This window comes from Chionomys nivalis, chromosome 18, assembly GCF_950005125.1.
Source record: "Chionomys nivalis chromosome 18, mChiNiv1.1, whole genome shotgun sequence".
Lineage (NCBI taxonomy): Eukaryota > Metazoa > Chordata > Mammalia > Rodentia > Cricetidae > Chionomys > Chionomys nivalis.
Window position 1 is genome coordinate 51809812 of NC_080103.1, and position 8399 is coordinate 51818210.

Genomic DNA, 8399 nt, shown 5'->3' on the forward strand with positions numbered 1-8399 from the left:
CCACTTGAACAACTCAGGGTCATTCCTGGGGGCTGGTGCAATATAAAACCCGAAATGGACCTCCGAGCTCATCCAGTTCCACCTCCTTTTCCCACAGTTGAACTGAGAGCACTCCAGCACACTAAGGTCTCTCCTCCATTCAATTCGAAAGACCAAAGCCTCTGATGAGCATGGGATGTTGGATCCACTGCCCAGCCTTTTCCATGCTTCCGAGGATGACATCCCGGAGACCCTTTGGACAGCAGACAGTGTGCCTTCAGCTGGGTGCAGCTTGACTCAAATCATTATTAGAGTAATTAGGTCCCAGGAAAATAAACACACCCCTCCAGCAGTATTGCATCTGAAATGCATGGGACTGGATCTCCAACTGTGAACAACTGGGTAGCTTAGAACCCCTTAGAGCAAGTGAGGGGATGAGACCAAAGGCCTCCCAACGGATTCCCACACTGGAGCTGTGCCCACCCACTCTCGGTCCACCCCGTCCACTCAGAAGAGCTGCCTAATCTACACAATGCCAACTGCTGCTGGGAACGAGGAGAAATAATGGGCCCCAAGCCCTATTATGTTTTTCTCTTCACATCGTATAGACGCTGTTGGAATGAAGAAAATAAAAATTAATGCAAGAGCAGTTTGTTGTTGTGCCTTTTATGCAGTTGCTGGACATTAAAAGAACAACTAAGATTATACGGAAGAGTCCACAAAAACTTTTAATAATAAAAAAAGCATTTCTGTGATCAAAAAGGTGGAAAACTTTTGTTCTGCTTTTTCCTCCCCAAGTTATTAATGTATTTCTAGTTTTTTTATATTACTTAAAAACAATAAATCTAGGAGCTGGACAGTCGGTTCAGTGGTTAATAATGCTTGCTGCTCCTACAGAGGAATCAAGTGGTTCTGAGCACTCACTCAGGAGGCTCACAACCAGCTGTAACTCCAGCTTCAGGAGATCAACACCCTCCACACACAGACACTCACATGTGTACACATGCACACACACATACACGAGTGTAAATAAAAATAAAAACAGAATTAAGTGTTCTTAGAGAAAGAAAGCACTGAGCATGGCTGCCTAGGCTTCAAGTATTAAAACTAATAGAGTCACTGTTCCAAGAGGCATTTTCATACCCAGCAAGTGTTTATGAACCATTGACCAGTTCACGTAATACCACAAGGCACTTAGGGATAAAGGAAGGGCTGGTGTGGCCACTCACTCTCTTGACAAACTGACTAATCGTAGGCTGCTCCAATATACCTACGAAGTCTCTCTGTGGCAGTCACAAAGAGATACAACAGCCGCAACTCCTCCCAGGGTCTTGCTTCCCGTTAAAGTTGCTTCCTTCACTTTAAGCAGTAATGGAGGAGCAAACCTTTGAAGCCAGAAGGATTTTCCTGTGTGTCGTCGTCTTGAGGGGCCTCAGCTTGAGACACCGATGATGTGGGATTCCCCTCTGCATGCTGTGAATATGTTTTATTACCATTGGTTAGTGATTCAGTCTATGACAGGGCAGAATATAGCCAGGCTGGAAGAGAGAGAGAGAGAGAGAGAGAGAGAGAGAGAGAGAGAGAGAGAGAGAGAGAGAGAGAGAGAGAGAGAGTAGGCAGAGTCAGGAAGACACCATATAGCTGCTGAAGGAGAAGGACCTGGAACCTTTCCGGTAAGCCACAGCCTTGTGGCAATATACAGATTAATAGAAACAGGTTAATTCAAGATGTAAGAGCTAGCTAGAAATATGCCTGAGACATTGGCTGAGAAGTGTTGTAATTAATAAAGTTTCTATATGATTATTTGGGTCTGGGAGGCCGAAAAGGTAAGAGCAGTCCCTATTTGCATACCTCTTCTATACAACTGGGCATTAAGTTATCTCTAGAAACTAGTTTCAGTTATGGGCCCCACTCTTGTTTCTTGGGTCTCTTAAATCCCATACGCCCAGAGCCTCACACATGCTTCCTTTGTTGTCCCAGAGCCAGTAGGAAGCTTGGGCAAGAACTGCTTACTTGGTGATGGACATCTCAACAGCATAGTATCAGGGCCATAATGCAAAGACGAGCTGGTATCTCTGGGATGGGTACCTAGAAAGCAGCTCCTGGCCATTTAAAACCAGCAGCCTCCTTCTTCGAAAACAATGTCACGGTAACAGGAAGTTCTCCTAAGCTGTCCATTATCAACTAAGCCAGATCTCCATAGAAGAGAGCAGAGAGCACAGGGAGATAACTCTGTCGGGAGAGTACTCGCCAGGGAAACATGAGGAGCTGGGCGTGGTCTACAGCATGCCAACAAAAAGCCACACACACTGGCACTCACTTTTAACCCTAGCACTAGAGAGATTGAGACAGGAGGATTCTGGGGCTCCCTGTCCAGCCATACTAGCCAAGGCAGGGACTCCTAGGTCCCAGTGAGAATCACAGTGTTTTAAAAAGTGAGTGGACATTTCCTGAGACGCAACACTCAAGGCTGACACCTGGACTATTTGTGCACACACACACATATATGCATATCCACATCCAGTCACACACACACACCCTCACATTCACACACATGCACACACACACACACATACAGAATAAGTGCTCATGACCTATTGTTTAAACTAAGGACTTAGCAGTGACACCCATGGGAACCTGATGTTCAGGTGTCACTGGAGTCTGTGTGCTGGGTTCAAACCCACACTTTGCCTACTTACGCCGGCATTCAAATTCTTTCATGGTTTGGCAGCCTTAGGCAAATGGCTTAATATCCCTGAGCCACTGCCTGCCCTCTTCTCCGCACCGACAGACACGCTGCTGCTGACGCAGAGTGAGATGTCAATGAAGCCTGCGTGTGACCGAAGGCGAGGAGACACCTGACCCACAGCAGATGCTCAGTGGTCTTTATTATGTTTCCAGAGCAAGGTTCCTCCATTTTCCTTCAGGACGGGAAGAGGAAGCCAGCCACAGGCAGGACACAACAGCTGGTCTGAGGAATGAAGGAGCCACGTCAGGGAGAGAGCCACCAGCCCTCAGAGTCAGAAGCACTTTATGGATACAGCAATTTGCATCTTTGTCAAATGTTCCCTAACATTTTACAAAAATTCCCCGAATGTCAAATTAGTGAGTAATCTGTGCGGTGATGTGATCTCGTTATCCTCCGACTGACTCACAGCATATTTTGGGTGTCCTAGACGTTAATCCAAGCAAATGTTAGTAAATAAGGACAATCGCAGCTCCCCTCACCAGCTCCCCATGCCGTTCCAGCCTCCACTTAAAAAATAAAATAAAAAAAAAGCAATATAGATCTGGAGACCATGAAGCCTATGCATCCAACATAACATAGACACCCCCATCCCTCCATTCCCGGCACACACACGAGTCCTGAGTCCTGGCCTGAGGCAGGCTAGGGAAGGAGACAGGAGGGCAGGAACTGGGCTCCATATCCCAGCTACTGACGCTCTAAACTAGCCACTGACACTATGGAACATTCTGGTTTTATCTTCCATAGCCCTGTTTATTTCTTCGGCAAATATTGACACGGTCTTCATCAAACAGCTTACGGAGTATCCACTTCCAGAACCTCTTCCTGGAGGTGAGTTTTAAATGATTCTATAGTCCTGACAACCCACTGTGACAATGCCCTTGATTTATGCCCATTTTATAGATGAGAAGGCTGAGGCTCAGACTAGTGAAGCAGCATCTATAAGGCCACAGAACTAGTATATCAGTTGCCTTTCTCTTGTTGTAGCAAAAATACTATGACTGGGGCAACTTACAGAGGAGTTTGTTTTGGTTTACGTTTCCAGGGGATGAGTGTCCAGAAGGGCCAGGAGAAAAGCCTGGCAAGAATAAGAAGCCAAGAGCTCACATCTTGTTAAGAGGAAATTAAGTGGGGAAATCAAGTGAGGCCTTAAGCTCTTAAAGCCTGTCTCCAGGGACATACTTCCTTCAGCAAAACCACACCTCCAAAACACCGTCTGGGCACCAAGGGTTCAAACACATCAACCTATGTGACTCATTCTCCCTCAGAACACCACAGTTAGCAAAGGGCAGAACTAAGTAAGGGCCCCCCAGTCTGCTCCAGGACCTGTGTTTGTGACTAGCGAACACTGCCTCCTGTCTCGGGACACACGGGTCACGTTGTTCCCATTTTACAGATGAGGACACTAAGGCTGAGAAAGATGTGACCTAGAACTAGAACTTGGCAAGATACGGCATGATGTGTCAGAGTGGGCGGCTGAGCTGGAGTTCACAGTGAGTTCTGTTTGCAGAACACAGAAGCAGACAGACTACAGGAGAGTCTGCCCTTCTGTTGTGTCTGGTTTTGCTGACTCCCCATGGAAAATGACAAGAGTTCTGCAGTGGGGCATGTGCTGGACACATGGCAAAGCGCCACTTGAGCCCACTCAAGTCACCCAGCCCTCACGCAAGACTCTACGGAGATGACGCAAGGCCTGAGGGCTGGCTTGGGAAGCCCAGCTCTGCTTTGCTTTGCTTATGACTTCTGCTTCCTTGACATGGAAAAAGTGAAACACACTCAAGTTGCTGAAGCCAATATATAGCAAATGGTACTGTGTATATCGTTTACCTCCGCATCTGCTGTCTTTGTAATGTGTGCCCAAGCATCATCCCCTATTATTAAATTTTTTTAAAACCGTTACAAAAAGAGGCATGGGACCGTGAGGATGGAGAGGGAAGCTGGGAAGAAGGAAGCAAGCACCACTTGTATAGGTGATGTCCGCACATCTGGATTCTGGTGAGATTTCCACTAACTCCATGCCTCTTTGTCTCTCTGGGGTCTAGCTGAGCGGAAGACACTGGGGACTACAGAGTTTTTATTTTTTGAAATTCTGACTAGATCGCTGCTTGGAAAATAATTGGGTTTAGTGACTGGAAAACATTAGAGGTCAGGTTGAATTAACTCAATTCTTGTACAACAAATAGGTGTTGAAAAGTCTAGGTCTTTGACGCCTCCTTCGAGACAGGGCTCTACCGCAACCGAGGGTCCAGAAAAGGTGGCAAGGGCTCTACCGCAACTGAGGGACCAGAAAAGGTGGCATCACATTGGCCTAGAACTTTTTTCTCGTTCATCTTGGTGTTCATGATGTGAAGGTCACAGAAGCTTGCAGCTCTGGACTGCTCCTTCCTGCCCCCTCCCATGATCCCTCTATCCTGCCATGTGTCACCTTGGGTACCAGCAAACTAAGGTGATTTCTCTGTCCCCATGGCTCTCACCCCATGTCACTATTGTCTCTTCCCTGATTCCTGTCACACTCCTAGCTTTTCTTTCCATGTCTAGTCTTTCCTGCTGTGATCTCCATCCACATGACAGCTAATGCAGAATCTGGCTACATCGGCAGAAGCCCGTTGCCCTCGGGGTTAACAACCTCCTCAGCATGCTTTAGAAGGCTACCTGTGACTGACTTCATCTCCCCTGGAGTCCCATATCCTTGCTCCCACTGCAGGGCTGCACACACACTTTTGTTTGAGAGCCTTCAAGTGACGCATCCTTCTTCTTTTAAATCAGCTGTCACCTTCCCTTCAAGGCCTTCTCCTTCTCTCCTTCTGCAGTTCAGCCTGGTACTAATGGCCAGTACAGTCAAGACGTGCCCAAACCTCTTCCTTCATGCTCCCTATGCCCTCTGTTTCCAGACTTTCAGCCCAGACCCACTTAGAGAGTCTTTATCTGGCCACTTACTAAAGCGGCACCACCGAGTAAGTTCAGTAGGTTCTACTGAAAATGTCACCCCTATGGTTATCTTGTTCCTTTAATTCAGGTGCTATCTTTGTCAGCGTCCCAAAGACACTATGACCACAAAAACTCTTACAAAGGAAAACATTTAACTGGGGCTGGCTTACAGTTCAGAGAGGTTTAGTCCGTTATCATCATGGCTGGAATCATGGCAGTACAGGGGCAGACATAGTGCTGGAGAAAGAGCTGAGAGTTCTTCATTTTGATCAGCAGCTAGTAGGAGGAGAGAGTGACACTGGGACTGGCTTGCAGTTCTGAAACCTCAAAGTCCACTCCCAGTGACACATTTCCTCCAACAAGGCCATACCTTTCAAATAATTACACTTCCTATGAGCCTATGGAAGCCATTTTCATTCAAACCGTCACAATACAGTCCCTGCCCCCCCAGGCTTATAGCCATATCATAATGCAAAATGCATTTAGTACAACTTCAAAAGTCCTTAAAGTCTATCACAGTCTCAACACTGTTTACAAGTTCATAGTCCAAAGTCTCTGACACTCATGACAGTCTAACTATAATCCCTTGTAAAATCAAAATAAACACAGATCATATAAATTCAACATACAATGGCACAAGATATATATGACCACCCAAAAGAGATGTGGCATTCCCAATATCTTGGGGTCTCCAGAGCAATTTAGGCATCACCTTCACAGCTTCGTGCCATGCACTTTGTAGGCCTCCATAAAGGAACACCCTTGGCCTCAATGGTTTTGAAGGGCAAATCTATAACCTCTTTCCTGTATCCTTGACTCTAAAACTAGAATCATGTGACCAGAACTGCCAAGTTCTGCTTCTTGCTTGAATGTGATCTTCTTGTTAAAATATGTTTTTATCAACATTTTGTTTTCGATGGTGACCTTCACTGCCTGCCTCAAACCCAAAGATCTGCCCACCTCTGCCTCCTGAGCCCTGAGATTAAACACATGCACCACCATACACAGCCCTAAATTTCTTTTCACAAGTTGGAACTTTAACTGGGTGGGATCTTGCCCTAAGGTCACCACTCACTTTATCCCATTTATCATCAAGTTTTTTCTGTAAACTTTTTATCTCCTTGAGCACTGGACTTGACTCTATTAAACTCATTTTCCCCTCACACTGTACATTTTGTATTTTTTTCTTGCTCAGCTTGCTCCTTTTCACTTCAGCTCTACATAAGTGTGGCCTCTAATCACCAAGTAACACAGTCAATACTAGGCTGTCTGAAAATCTCCTCTACCAAAGCTGTTAATCCATAACTCTTCAATTTATCTTCAGGCAGACTTTTTTGGAAAAGAGCAGAAAGCGGTCAAATTCTTCATCAAAATATCACAACAATGGTCTCTAGGCCACATACTTATATTGTTCTTCTTTGAAACCTCTTAAGCTGGGCCCCCACAGTTCAACCACCCTCAACACCACTGTCTTCCATGCTCCATTAAATCCCACTTAAAACATTCAGCTGCTTTCCTAATGCAAAGTCCACTCTTCTCCAAACAAAAGCGTGTTCAGGTCTGTCTAACAACACCCCAGTCCCTGCTACCAATTTCTGTCTTAGTTAGGATTTCTATTGCTGTGAAGAGACAGCATGACCACCACAACTCTTATAAAGGAAAACATTTAATTGGGGCTGGCTTACAGTTCAAACGTTTAGTCCATTATCATCATGGCAGGTAGGAGGCATAGCAGCACACAGGTGGTCATAGTGCTAGAGAAGGAGCTGAGAGTTCTACATTTGATCAGCAGACAGCAGGAAAAGAAAAAGTAAGCCACTGGGCCTGGCTTGAGCTTCTGAAACCTCAAAGCCCACTCCCAGTGATGCACTTTCTCCAACAAGGCCACACCTCTTAATCCTTTCAAATAATGACAGTCCCCATGAGCCCATGGAAATCATTCATTCAGGTCATCACAGGTGGGAGACTATAGCATCTTGTAGGGCTTTGAATGGGAAATGACCCTCAAAAGCTCCTATGTCTGGACACTTGGCCTTTAGCTGGGGAAGGGGGTTATTTTAGATATAACAGCCTTTAGGAAACAGGGCTTAGCTAAAGGAAGAGGGTCATTGAAGGCTAATATTCTACTATCCTATCCCCATTTTTTTCTGATTCCTGTTCTACTAAGGTATCTGTGATTCACTGAAAGCCCAGAGAAATCAAGATACTTGGTGAAGCTTTCACCAGCAGCCATGAGCAAACCAGGACATAGCTCCACCCTGTTTGGTTGCTGCCCTGCCTCATGCTCACCTAACAGTACACATAAAAGCCTGGAACAGTCTACCTGCTTGGCTTCTGAATCCTCTGGAAACACCTGCCTAAGTAGCGTGATTCTTCTTTTCCATGCGGTGCCATTGTTGCTATTGCTCCATAACAAATTACTCCCAGGACTCAGAGCTGCCCTGAAAACATCACCGTTGTACAACACCTAACAGCTCTGGTGAGCCTAGACCCCAGCAACGCTTCCACTAGGTCAGAGGTTGCTCTGACAGGTGACGGTGAGTAGACTCGCCAGGCACAGCCGGCTCTTCCTGTAGCGCTCTATCCTTCTCTCAAAGGCTCATTTGGACCTTGTCACACTATGCCTCACCTTGGTCAGATTGCATGTTAAGGTTCAAGAGCTCAAGAGCAAGTCACTTGAAGGTTGGAAGCTGCATCACCTTCCATGACCTAGCTTCAGAGGTCACACAGCTACGTTTCTGCAGTT